The 14,400-nt window shown below is 43.3% G+C and overlaps 2 pseudogenes; both read right to left on the bottom strand.

Moving 5' to 3' along the window:
* Positions 1-93: 93 nt before the first annotated feature.
* On the bottom strand, positions 94-6,999 carry LOC134003871 (transmembrane protease serine 9-like; annotated as a pseudogene).
* A 282-nt stretch (positions 7,000-7,281) lies between these two features.
* On the bottom strand, positions 7,282-14,187 carry LOC134003870 (transmembrane protease serine 9-like; annotated as a pseudogene).
* Positions 14,188-14,400: the final 213 nt, after the last annotated feature.

The raw sequence follows: 14,400 nt of genomic DNA, 5'->3' as shown, positions 1-14,400 counted from the left end.
TTCACGCCTTTTGAAAAAGTTGGCTGACTTTTTATTAATTGTGCAAATAAGAAGTTAAATTACATTTATCTTCCCAATTCTGTGGTAGTGGGGTTACTTACATTCAGCACTTGACATGCTGGATACTGGATCTGATGTTGTAATATCTGATCCTGCAGTAGCATCAGTAGTAGTAATAGTTATGACAGGAGGTGGCAGACCAGGACAGGTGTAGCTGCTGTCAGCATCCAGCCCACTTGAGGCGAACTGGACAAAGCCTGGCTTATCAGACGTGATATGGGAGTTGATCCAGTACGTGTAACTGGACACTCTGGAGTAGACTCCTGGCAGATTGGGCCGAGCACAGCCAAAACCAAAACTAACGATTCCAGACTGGACCCACACATCGCCCTGCTTGTTCACCATTGGACCTCCCGAGTCACCCTGAGGAGAAGAACAGGGAACGTCTGAGAATCTCAGAAAATCTTGAAAGCGTTTACTAATCAGCGACAAATGAAAAGAAACAGCTACCTGACATGAGTCCTTGCCTCCTGCCAGAACACCAGCACAGATCATGTTGTCTGTGACTGTGCCGACTCCATTGAGACAGTTACACTGTCTGTTTCCCAGAACTGGCACCTCCACCTCTTGTAGAGTTTCAGGGAACGGTAATGACACTGAGGAACCAACCAGAAGAGAAACAAATCAAACATTTCGCTACAAACTCTAGATGACATGAACACGGCACTAAAAAAAAACAGCTTGTCAGCAACACAAGCAGACTCACCTCCCTCCTTGACTGCACCCCAGCCAGTGACCCAGCTATCAGTGCCATTGTTGAAAACACTGCTGCTGGCTGCCAGACACACAGGTCTGATGTAGTCCGTGAATTTGACTGGTGAGGAGAGTTTGAGCAGAGCAATGTCGTTGTTGTTGGTGTTGCTGTCATAGTTTGGATGCAAAATGATTCTGGCAACAGTTCTGGTCACTTCGTTTGGGTTTGTGCCCTGCAGGTTCTGACGACCAAGGGAAACCTGCCATCTATTTGTGTTGGTACTACAGAAAAAACGATACATTGGCATTGGTTTTTGGAAGAATGTAAACCGAATATATTTCCAAAGCATAGACTGAAATACAGAAAAAATATATCACTAATTATATTAGAGTTTCTCACCTGGAGAAGCAGTGAGCAGCAGACATCACCCACTCACTGTTGATGAGGGAACCACCACAAACATGGCTGCCAAATCTCTGCAGACTAACCTGCCAGGGCCAACTTCCTGCTGGAGCATCTTCACCTCCAACTATCCGTATGTTCAGTGGAGTGATGCCACACACTGAAAAAAATGTGCCCTAATAAGTGCTTGTTGAATTGGTCTCGCAGACTGCTTCGCAATATCTACAAAAGGTTTCTTATTGTTTGTAGTGTGGAGCAGCACTCATGACAAACACATATTATTAAGTATTTCATAATCGGAATAATGAAATACCATGATATCTAGCTTAAGTTCCTGCATGTAAAGTCTATGGCAAATGATAACAGCAGTATAAAATCAGACAGCAAACAATAATGTGTGCCACCACATACTGAGGTAATCACGCAGTTACACAGGCTGCACCAGTTGTCATTAGGATTGTTTCATTTTACTACAACCAATGCTTTGTATCATCAGAATAATTTGAAAGATGTTATAATTGCACATTTGATACATGACAGCTTTAATAAAGTATAACTGTTTGAAGCCACTATGTGGGGCTTCTGTCTGTCATTTTTCATTCTGCCACTTGGGGGCGCCAAAAACAGGAAAGCTTAAAGAGTTCACGCCTTTTGAAAAAGTTGGCTGACTTTTTATTAATTGTGCAAATAAGAAGTTAAATTACATTTATCTTCCCAATTCTGTGGTAGTGGGGTTACTTACATTCAGCACTTGACATGCTGGATACTGGATCTGATGTTGTAATATCTGATCCTGCAGTAGCATCAGTAGTAGTAATAGTTATGACAGGAGGTGGCAGACCAGGACAGGTGTAGCTGCTGTCAGCATCCAGCCCACTTGAGGCGAACTGGACAAAGCCTGGCTTATCAGACGTGATATGGGAGTTGATCCAGTACGTGTAACTGGACACTCTGGAGTAGACTCCTGGCAGATTGGGCCGAGCACAGCCAAAACCAAAACTAACGATTCCAGACTGGACCCACACATCGCCCTGCTTGTTCACCATTGGACCTCCCGAGTCACCCTGAGGAGAAGAACAGGGAACGTCTGAGAATCTCAGAAAATCTTGAAAGCGTTTACTAATCAGCGACAAATGAAAAGAAACAGCTACCTGACATGAGTCCTTGCCTCCTGCCAGAACACCAGCACAGATCATGTTGTCTGTGACTGTGCCGACTCCATTGAGACAGTTACACTGTCTGTTTCCCAGAACTGGCACCTCCACCTCTTGTAGAGTTTCAGGGAACGGTAATGACACTGAGGAACCAACCAGAAGAGAAACAAATCAAACATTTCGCTACAAACTCTAGATGACATGAACACGGCACTAAAAAAAAACAGCTTGTCAGCAACACAAGCAGACTCACCTCCCTCCTTGACTGCACCCCAGCCAGTGACCCAGCTATCAGTGCCATTGTTGAAAACACTGCTGCTGGCTGCCAGACACACAGGTCTGATGTAGTCCGTGAATTTGACTGGTGAGGAGAGTTTGAGCAGAGCAATGTCGTTGTTGTTGGTGTTGCTGTCATAGTTTGGATGCAAAATGATTCTGGCAACAGTTCTGGTCACTTCGTTTGGGTTTGTGCCCTGCAGGTTCTGACGACCAAGGGAAACCTGCCATCTATTTGTGTTGGTACTACAGAAAAAACGATACATTGGCATTGGTTTTTGGAAGAATGTAAACCAAATATATTTCTAAAGCATAGACTGAAATACAGAAAAAATATATCACTAATTATATTAGAGTTTCTCACCTGGAGAAGCAGTGAGCAGCAGACATCACCCACTCACTGTTGATGAGGGAACCACCACAAACATGGCTGCCAAATCTCTGCAGACTAACCTGCCAGGGCCAACTTCCTGCTGGAGCATCTTCACCTCCAACTATCCGTATGTTCAGTGGAGTGATGCCACACACTGAAAAAAATGTGCCCTAATAAGTGCTTGTTGAATTGGTCTCGCAGACTGCTTCGCAATATCTACAAAAGGTTTCTTATTGTTTGTAGTGTGGAGCAGCACTCATGACAAACACATATTATTAAGTATTTCATAATCGGAATAATGAAATACCATGATATCTAGCTTAAGTTCCTGCATGTAAAGTCTATGGCAAATGATAACAGCAGTATAAAATCAGACAGCAAACAATAATGTGTGCCACCACATACTGAGGTAATCACGCAGTTACACAGGCTGCACCAGTTGTCATTAGGATTGTTTCATTTTACTACAACCAATGCTTTGTATCATCAGAATAATTTGAAAGATGTTATAATTGCACATTTGATACATGACAGCTTTAATAAAGTATAACTGTTTGAAGCCACTATGTGGGGCTTCTGTCTGTCATTTTTCATTCTGCCACTTGGGGGCGCCAAAAACAGGAAAGCTTAAAGAGTTCACGCCTTTTGAAAAAGTTGGCTGACTTTTTATTAATTGTGCAAATAAGAAGTTAAATTACATTTATCTTCCCAATTCTGTGGTAGTGGGGTTACTTACATTCAGCACTTGACATGCTGGATACTGGATCTGATGTTGTAATATCTGATCCTGCAGTAGCATCAGTAGTAGTAATAGTTATGACAGGAGGTGGCAGACCAGGACAGGTGTAGCTGCTGTCAGCATCCAGCCCACTTGAGGCGAACTGGACAAAGCCTGGCTTATCAGACGTGATATGGGAGTTGATCCAGTACGTGTAACTGGACACTCTGGAGTAGACTCCTGGCAGATTGGGCCGAGCACAGCCAAAACCAAAACTAACGATTCCAGACTGGACCCACACATCGCCCTGCTTGTTCACCATTGGACCTCCCGAGTCACCCTGAGGAGAAGAACAGGGAACGTCTGAGAATCTCAGAAAATCTTGAAAGCGTTTACTAATCAGCGACAAATGAAAAGAAACAGCTACCTGACATGAGTCCTTGCCTCCTGCCAGAACACCAGCACAGATCATGTTGTCTGTGACTGTGCCGACTCCATTGAGACAGTTACACTGTCTGTTTCCCAGAACTGGCACCTCCACCTCTTGTAGAGTTTCAGGGAACGGTAATGACACTGAGGAACCAACCAGAAGAGAAACAAATCAAACATTTCGCTACAAACTCTAGATGACATGAACACTGCACTAAAAAAAAACAGCTTGTCAGCAACACAAGCAGACTCACCTCCCTCCTTGACTGCACCCCAGCCAGTGACCCAGCTATCAGTGCCATTGTTGAAAACACTGCTGCTGGCTGCCAGACACACAGGTCTGATGTAGTCCGTGAATTTGACTGGTGAGGAGAGTTTGAGCAGAGCAATGTCGTTGTTGTTGGTGTTGCTGTCATAGTTTGGATGCAAAATGATTCTGGCAACAGTTCTGGTCACTTCGTTTGGGTTTGTGCCCTGCAGGTTCTGACGACCAAGGGAAACCTGCCATCTATTTGTGTTGGTACTACAGAAAAAACGATACATTGGCATTGGTTTTTGGAAGAATGTAAACCAAATATATTTCCAAAGCATAGACTGAAATACAGAAAAAATATATCACTAATTATATTAGAGTTTCTCACCTGGAGAAGCAGTGAGCAGCAGACATCACCCACTCACTGTTGATGAGGGAACCACCACAAACATGGCTGCCAAATCTCTGCAGACTAACCTGCCAGGGCCAACTTCCTGCTGGAGCATCTTCACCTCCAACTATCCGTATGTTCAGTGGAGTGATGCCACACACTGAAAAAAATGTGCCCTAATAAGTGCTTGTTGAATTGGTCTCGCAGACTGCTTCGCAATATCTACAAAAGGTTTCTTATTGTTTGTAGTGTGGAGCAGCACTCATGACAAACACATATTATTAAGTATTTCATAATCGGAATAATGAAATACCATGATATCTAGCTTAAGTTCCTGCATGTAAAGTCTATGGCAAATGATAACAGCAGTATAAAATCAGACAGCAAACAATAATGTGTGCCACCACATACTGAGGTAATCACGCAGTTACACAGGCTGCACCAGTTGTCATTAGGATTGTTTCATTTTACTACAACCAATGCTTTGTATCATCAGAATAATTTGAAAGATGTTATAATTGCACATTTGATACATGACAGCTTTAATAAAGTATAACTGTTTGAAGCCACTATGTGGGGCTTCTGTCTGTCATTTTTCATTCTGCCACTTGGGGGCGCCAAAAACAGGAAAGCTTAAAGAGTTCACGCCTTTTGAAAAAGTTGGCTGACTTTTTATTAATTGTGCAAATAAGAAGTTAAATTACATTTATCTTCCCAATTCTGTGGTAGTGGGGTTACTTACATTCAGCACTTGACATGCTGGATACTGGATCTGATGTTGTAATATCTGATCCTGCAGTAGCATCAGTAGTAGTAATAGTTATGACAGGAGGTGGCAGACCAGGACAGGTGTAGCTGCTGTCAGCATCCAGCCCACTTGAGGCGAACTGGACAAAGCCTGGCTTATCAGACGTGATATGGGAGTTGATCCAGTACGTGTAACTGGACACTCTGGAGTAGACTCCTGGCAGATTGGGCCGAGCACAGCCAAAACCAAAACTAACGATTCCAGACTGGACCCACACATCGCCCTGCTTGTTCACCATTGGACCTCCCGAGTCACCCTGAGGAGAAGAACAGGGAACGTCTGAGAATCTCAGAAAATCTTGAAAGCGTTTACTAATCAGCGACAAATGAAAAGAAACAGCTACCTGACATGAGTCCTTGCCTCCTGCCAGAACACCAGCACAGATCATGTTGTCTGTGACTGTGCCGACTCCATTGAGACAGTTACACTGTCTGTTTCCCAGAACTGGCACCTCCACCTCTTGTAGAGTTTCAGGGAACGGTAATGACACTGAGGAACCAACCAGAAGAGAAACAAATCAAACATTTCGCTACAAACTCTAGATGACATGAACACTGCACTAAAAAAAAACAGCTTGTCAGCAACACAAGCAGACTCACCTCCCTCCTTGACTGCACCCCAGCCAGTGACCCAGCTATCAGTGCCATTGTTGAAAACACTGCTGCTGGCTGCCAGACACACAGGTCTGATGTAGTCCGTGAATTTGACTGGTGAGGAGAGTTTGAGCAGAGCAATGTCGTTGTTGTTGGTGTTGCTGTCATAGTTTGGATGCAAAATGATTCTGGCAACAGTTCTGGTCACTTCGTTTGGGTTTGTGCCCTGCAGGTTCTGACGACCAAGGGAAACCTGCCATCTATTTGTGTTGGTACTACAGAAAAAACGATACATTGGCATTGGTTTTTGGAAGAATGTAAACCAAATATATTTCCAAAGCATAGACTGAAATACAGAAAAAATATATCACTAATTATATTAGAGTTTCTCACCTGGAGAAGCAGTGAGCAGCAGACATCACCCACTCACTGTTGATGAGGGAACCACCACAAACATGGCTGCCAAATCTCTGCAGACTAACCTGCCAGGGCCAACTTCCTGCTGGAGCATCTTCACCTCCAACTATCCGTATGTTCAGTGGAGTGATGCCACACACTGAAAAAAATGTGCCCTAATAAGTGCTTGTTGAATTGGTCTCGCAGACTGCTTCGCAATATCTACAAAAGGTTTCTTATTGTTTGTAGTGTGGAGCAGCACTCATGACAAACACATATTATTAAGTATTTCATAATCGGAATAATGAAATACCATGATATCTAGCTTAAGTTCCTGCATGTAAAGTCTATGGCAAATGATAACAGCAGTATAAAATCAGACAGCAAACAATAATGTGTGCCACCACATACTGAGGTAATCACCCAGTTACACAGGCTGCACCAGTTGTCATTAGGATTGTTTCATTTTACTACAACCAATGCTTTGTATCATCAGAATAATTTGAAAGATGTTATAATTGCACATTTGATACATGACAGCTTTAATAAAGTATAACTGTTTGAAGCCACTATGTGGGGCTTCTGTCTGTCATTTTTCATTCTGCCACTTGGGGGCGCCAAAAACAGGAAAGCTTAAAGAGTTCACGCCTTTTGAAAAAGTTGGCTGACTTTTTATTAATTGTGCAAATAAGAAGTTAAATTACATTTATCTTCCCAATTCTGTGGTAGTGGGGTTACTTACATTCAGCACTTGACATGCTGGATACTGGATCTGATGTTGTAATATCTGATCCTGCAGTAGCATCAGTAGTAGTAATAGTTATGACAGGAGGTGGCAGACCAGGACAGGTGTAGCTGCTGTCAGCATCCAGCCCACTTGAGGCGAACTGGACAAAGCCTGGCTTATCAGACGTGATATGGGAGTTGATCCAGTACGTGTAACTGGACACTCTGGAGTAGACTCCTGGCAGATTGGGCCGAGCACAGCCAAAACCAAAACTAACGATTCCAGACTGGACCCACACATCGCCCTGCTTGTTCACCATTGGACCTCCCGAGTCACCCTGAGGAGAAGAACAGGGAACGTCTGAGAATCTCAGAAAATCTTGAAAGCGTTTACTAATCAGCGACAAATGAAAAGAAACAGCTACCTGACATGAGTCCTTGCCTCCTGCCAGAACACCAGCACAGATCATGTTGTCTGTGACTGTGCCGACTCCATTGAGACAGTTACACTGTCTGTTTCCCAGAACTGGCACCTCCACCTCTTGTAGTGTTTCAGGGAACGGTAATGACACTGAGGAACCAACCAGAAGAGAAACAAATCAAACATTTCGCTACAAACTCTAGATGACATGAACACGGCACTAAAAAAAAACAGCTTGTCAGCAACACAAGCAGACTCACCTCCCTCCTTGACTGCACCCCAGCCAGTGACCCAGCTATCAGTGCCATTGTTGAAAACACTGCTGCTGGCTGCCAGACACACAGGTCTGATGTAGTCCGTGAATTTGACTGGTGAGGAGAGTTTGAGCAGAGCAATGTCGTTGTTGTTGGTGTTGCTGTCATAGTTTGGATGCAAAATGATTCTGGCAACAGTTCTGGTCACTTCGTTTGGGTTTGTGCCCTGCAGGTTCTGACGACCAAGGGAAACCTGCCATCTATTTGTGTTGGTACTACAGAAAAAACGATACATTGGCATTGGTTTTTGGAAGAATGTAAACCAAATATATTTCCAAAGCATAGACTGAAATACAGAAAAAATATATCACTAATTATATTAGAGTTTCTCACCTGGAGAAGCAGTGAGCAGCAGACATCACCCACTCACTGTTGATGAGGGAACCACCACAAACATGGCTGCCAAATCTCTGCAGACTAACCTGCCAGGGCCAACTTCCTGCTGGAGCATCTTCACCTCCAACTATCCGTATGTTCAGTGGAGTGATGCCACACACTGAAAAAAATGGGCCCTAATAAGTGCTTGTTGAATTGGTCTCGCAGACTGCTTCGCAATATCTACAAAAGGTTTCTTATTGTTTGTAGTGTGGAGCAGCACTCATGACAAACACATATTATTAAGTATTTCATAATCGGAATAATTAAATACCATGATATCTAGCTTAAGTTCCTGCATGTAAAGTCTATGGCAAATGATAACAGCAGTATAAAATCAGACAGCAAACAATAATGTGTGCCACCACATACTGAGGTAATCACCCAGTTACACAGGCTGCACCAGTTGTCATTAGGATTGTTTCATTTTACTACAACCAATGCTTTGTATCATCAGAATAATTTGAAAGATGTTATAATTGCACATTTGATACATGACAGCTTTAATAAAGTATAACTGTTTGAAGCCACTATGTGGGGCTTCTGTCTGTCATTTTTCATTCTGCCGCTTGGGGGCGCCAAAAACAGGAAAGCTTAAAGAGTTCACGCCTTTTGAAAAAGTTGGCTGACTTTTTATTAATTGTGCAAATAAGAAGTTAAATTACATTTATCTTCCCAATTCTGTGGTAGTGGGGTTACTTACATTCAGCACTTGACATGCTGGATACTGGATCTGATGTTGTAATATCTGATCCTGCAGTAGCATCAGTAGTAGTAATAGTTATGACAGGAGGTGGCAGACCAGGACAGGTGTAGCTGCTGTCAGCATCCAGCCCACTTGAGGCGAACTGGACAAAGCCTGGCTTATCAGACGTGATATGGGAGTTGATCCAGTACGTGTAACTGGACACTCTGGAGTAGACTCCTGGCAGATTGGGCCGAGCACAGCCAAAACCAAAACTAACGATTCCAGACTGGACCCACACATCGCCCTGCTTGTTCACCATTGGACCTCCCGAGTCACCCTGAGGAGAAGAACAGGGAACGTCTGAGAATCTCAGAAAATCTTGAAAGCGTTTACTAATCAGCGACAAATGAAAAGAAACAGCTACCTGACATGAGTCCTTGCCTCCTGCCAGAACACCAGCACAGATCATGTTGTCTGTGACTGTGCCGACTCCATTGAGACAGTTACACTGTGTGTTTCCCAGAACTGGCACCTCCACCTCTTGTAGAGTTTCAGGGAACGGTAATGACACTGAGGAACCAACCAGAAGAGAAACAAATCAAACATTTCGCTACAAACTCTAGATGACATGAACACTGCACTAAAAAAAAACAGCTTGTCAGCAACACAAGCAGACTCACCTCCCTCCTTGACTGCACCCCAGCCAGTGACCCAGCTATCAGTGCCATTGTTGAAAACACTGCTGCTGGCTGCCAGACACACAGGTCTGATGTAGTCCGTGAATTTGACTGGTGAGGAGAGTTTGAGCAGAGCAATGTCGTTGTTGTTGGTGTTGCTGTCATAGTTTGGATGCAAAATGATTCTGGCAACAGTTCTGGTCACTTCGTTTGGGTTTGTGCCCTGCAGGTTCTGACGACCAAGGGAAACCTGCCATCTATTTGTGTTGGTACTACAGAAAAAACGATACATTGGCATTGGTTTTTGGAAGAATGTAAACCAAATATATTTCCAAAGCATAGACTGAAATACAGAAAAAATATATCACTAATTATATTAGAGTTTCTCACCTGGAGAAGCAGTGAGCAGCAGACATCACCCACTCACTGTTGATGAGGGAACCACCACAAACATGGCTGCCAAATCTCTGCAGACTAACCTGCCAGGGCCAACTTCCTGCTGGAGCATCTTCACCTCCAACTATCCGTATGTTCAGTGGAGTGATGCCACACACTGAAAAAAATGTGCCCTAATAAGTGCTTGTTGAATTGGTCTCGCAGACTGCTTCGCAATATCTACAAAAGGTTTCTTATTGTTTGTAGTGTGGAGCAGCACTCATGACAAACACATATTATTAAGTATTTCATAATCGGAATAATTAAATACCATGATATCTAGCTTAAGTTCCTGCATGTAAAGTCTATGGCAAATGATAACAGCAGTATAAAATCAGACAGCAAACAATAATGTGTGCCACCACATACTGAGGTAATCACGCAGTTACACAGGCTGCACCAGTTGTCATTAGGATTGTTTCATTTTACTACAACCAATGCTTTGTATCATCAGAATAATTTGAAAGATGTTATAATTGCACATTTGATACATGACAGCTTTAATAAAGTATAACTGTTTGAAGCCACTATGTGGGGCTTCTGTCTGTCATTTTTCATTCTGCCGCTTGGGGGCGCCAAAAACAGGAAAGCTTAAAGAGTTCACGCCTTTTGAAAAAGTTGGCTGACTTTTTATTAATTGTGCAAATAAGAAGTTAAATTACATTTATCTTCCCAATTCTGTGGTAGTGGGGTTACTTACATTCAGCACTTGACATGCTGGATACTGGATCTGATGTTGTAATATCTGATCCTGCAGTAGCATCAGTAGTAGTAATAGTTATGACAGGAGGTGGCAGACCAGGACAGGTGTAGCTGCTGTCAGCATCCAGCCCACTTGAGGCGAACTGGACAAAGCCTGGCTTATCAGACGTGATATGGGAGTTGATCCAGTACGTGTAACTGGACACTCTGGAGTAGACTCCTGGCAGATTGGGCCGAGCACAGCCAAAACCAAAACTAACGATTCCAGACTGGACCCACACATCGCCCTGCTTGTTCACCATTGGACCTCCCGAGTCACCCTGAGGAGAAGAACAGGGAACGTCTGAGAATCTCAGAAAATCTTGAAAGCGTTTACTAATCAGCGACAAATGAAAAGAAACAGCTACCTGACATGAGTCCTTGCCTCCTGCCAGAACACCAGCACAGATCATGTTGTCTGTGACTGTGCCGACTCCATTGAGACAGTTACACTGTGTGTTTCCCAGAACTGGCACCTCCACCTCTTGTAGAGTTTCAGGGAACGGTAATGACACTGAGGAACCAACCAGAAGAGAAACAAATCAAACATTTCGCTACAAACTCTAGATGACATGAACACTGCACTAAAAAAAAACAGCTTGTCAGCAACACAAGCAGACTCACCTCCCTCCTTGACTGCACCCCAGCCAGTGACCCAGCTATCAGTGCCATTGTTGAAAACACTGCTGCTGGCTGCCAGACACACAGGTCTGATGTAGTCCGTGAATTTGACTGGTGAGGAGAGTTTGAGCAGAGCAATGTCGTTGTTGTTGGTGTTGCTGTCATAGTTTGGATGCAAAATGATTCTGGCAACAGTTCTGGTCACTTCGTTTGGGTTTGTGCCCTGCAGGTTCTGACGACCAAGGGAAACCTGCCATCTATTTGTGTTGGTACTACAGAAAAAACGATACATTGGCATTGGTTTTTGGAAGAATGTAAACCAAATATATTTCCAAAGCATAGACTGAAATACAGAAAAAATATATCACTAATTATATTAGAGTTTCTCACCTGGAGAAGCAGTGAGCAGCAGACATCACCCACTCACTGTTGATGAGGGAACCACCACAAACATGGCTGCCAAATCTCTGCAGACTAACCTGCCAGGGCCAACTTCCTGCTGGAGCATCTTCACCTCCAACTATCCGTATGTTCAGTGGAGTGATGCCACACACTGAAAAAAATGTGCCCTAATAAGTGCTTGTTGAATTGGTCTCGCAGACTGCTTCGCAATATCTACAAAAGGTTTCTTATTGTTTGTAGTGTGGAGCAGCACTCATGACAAACACATATTATTAAGTATTTCATAATCGGAATAATTAAATACCATGATATCTAGCTTAAGTTCCTGCATGTAAAGTCTATGGCAAATGATAACAGCAGTATAAAATCAGACAGCAAACAATAATGTGTGCCACCACATACTGAGGTAATCACGCAGTTACACAGGCTGCACCAGTTGTCATTAGGATTGTTTCATTTTACTACAACCAATGCTTTGTATCATCAGAATAATTTGAAAGATGTTATAATTGCACATTTGATACATGACAGCTTTAATAAAGTATAACTGTTTGAAGCCACTATGTGGGGCTTCTGTCTGTCATTTTTCATTCTGCCACTTGGGGGCGCCAAAAACAGGAAAGCTTAAAGAGTTCACGCCTTTTGAAAAAGTTGGCTGACTTTTTATTAATTGTGCAAATAAGAAGTTAAATTACATTTATCTTCCCAATTCTGTGGTAGTGGGGTTACTTACATTCAGCACTTGACATGCTGGATACTGGATCTGATGTTGTAATATCTGATCCTGCAGTAGCATCAGTAGTAGTAATAGTTATGACAGGAGGTGGCAGACCAGGACAGGTGTAGCTGCTGTCAGCATCCAGCCCACTTGAGGCGAACTGGACAAAGCCTGGCTTATCAGACGTGATATGGGAGTTGATCCAGTACGTGTAACTGGACACTCTGGAGTAGACTCCTGGCAGATTGGGCCGAGCACAGCCAAAACCAAAACTAACGATTCCAGACTGGACCCACACATCGCCCTGCTTGTTCACCATTGGACCTCCCGAGTCACCCTGAGGAGAAGAACAGGGAACGTCTGAGAATCTCAGAAAATCTTGAAAGCGTTTACTAATCAGCGACAAATGAAAAGAAACAGCTACCTGACATGAGTCCTTGCCTCCTGCCAGAACACCAGCACAGATCATGTTGTCTGTGACTGTGCCGACTCCATTGAGACAGTTACACTGTCTGTTTCCCAGAACTGGCACCTCCACCTCTTGTAGAGTTTCAGGGAACGGTAATGACACTGAGGAACCAACCAGAAGAGAAACAAATCAAACATTTCGCTACAAACTCTAGATGACATGAACACTGCACTAAAAAAAAACAGCTTGTCAGCAACACAAGCAGACTCACCTCCCTCCTTGACTGCACCCCAGCCAGTGACCCAGCTATCAGTGCCATTGTTGAAAACACTGCTGCTGGCTGCCAGACACACAGGTCTGATGTAGTCCGTGAATTTGACTGGTGAGGAGAGTTTGAGCAGAGCAATGTCGTTGTTGTTGGTGTTGCTGTCGTAGTTTGGATGCAAAATGATTCTGGCAACAGTTCTGGTCACTTCGTTTGGGTTTGTGCCCTGCAGGTTCTGACGACCAAGGGAAACCTGCCATCTATTTGTGTTGGTACTACAGAAAAAACGATACATTGGCATTGGTTTTTGGAAGAATGTAAACCAAATATATTTCCAAAGCATAGACTGAAATACAGAAAAAATATATCACTAATTATATTAGAGTTTCTCACCTGGAGAAGCAGTGAGCAGCAGACATCACCCACTCACTGTTGATGAGGGAACCACCACAAACATGGCTGCCAAATCTCTGCAGACTAACCTGCCAGGGCCAACTTCCTGCTGGAGCATCTTCACCTCCAACTATCCGTATGTTCAGTGGAGTGATGCCACACACTGAAAAAAATGGGCCCTAATAAGTGCTTGTTGAATTGGTCTCGCAGACTGCTTCGCAATATCTACAAAAGGTTTCTTATTGTTTGTAGTGTGGAGCAGCACTCATGACAAACACATATTATTAAGTATTTCATAATCGGAATAATGAAATACCATGATATCTAGCTTAAGTTCCTGCATGTAAAGTCTATGGCAAATGATAACAGCAGTATAAAATCAGACAGCAAACAATAATGTGTGCCACCACATACTGAGGTAATCACGCAGTTACACAGGCTGCACCAGTTGTCATTAGGATTGTTTCATTTTACTACAACCAATGCTTTGTATCATCAGAATAATTTGAAAGATGTTATAATTGCACATTTGATACATGACAGCTTTAATAAAGTATAACTGTTTGAAGCCACTATGTGGGGCTTCTGTCTGTCATTTTTCATTCTGCCGCTTGGGGGCGCCAAAAACAGGAAAGCTTAAAGAGTTCACGCCTTTTGAAAAAGTTGGC

The sequence above is a fragment of the Scomber scombrus genome, chromosome 21 (genome assembly GCF_963691925.1).
Source record: "Scomber scombrus chromosome 21, fScoSco1.1, whole genome shotgun sequence".
In the NCBI taxonomy this organism is placed as follows: domain Eukaryota; kingdom Metazoa; phylum Chordata; class Actinopteri; order Scombriformes; family Scombridae; genus Scomber; species Scomber scombrus.
The sequence above is the reverse complement of the archived record's forward strand: the minus strand, read 5'-3'. Positions and strand labels throughout refer to the sequence as shown.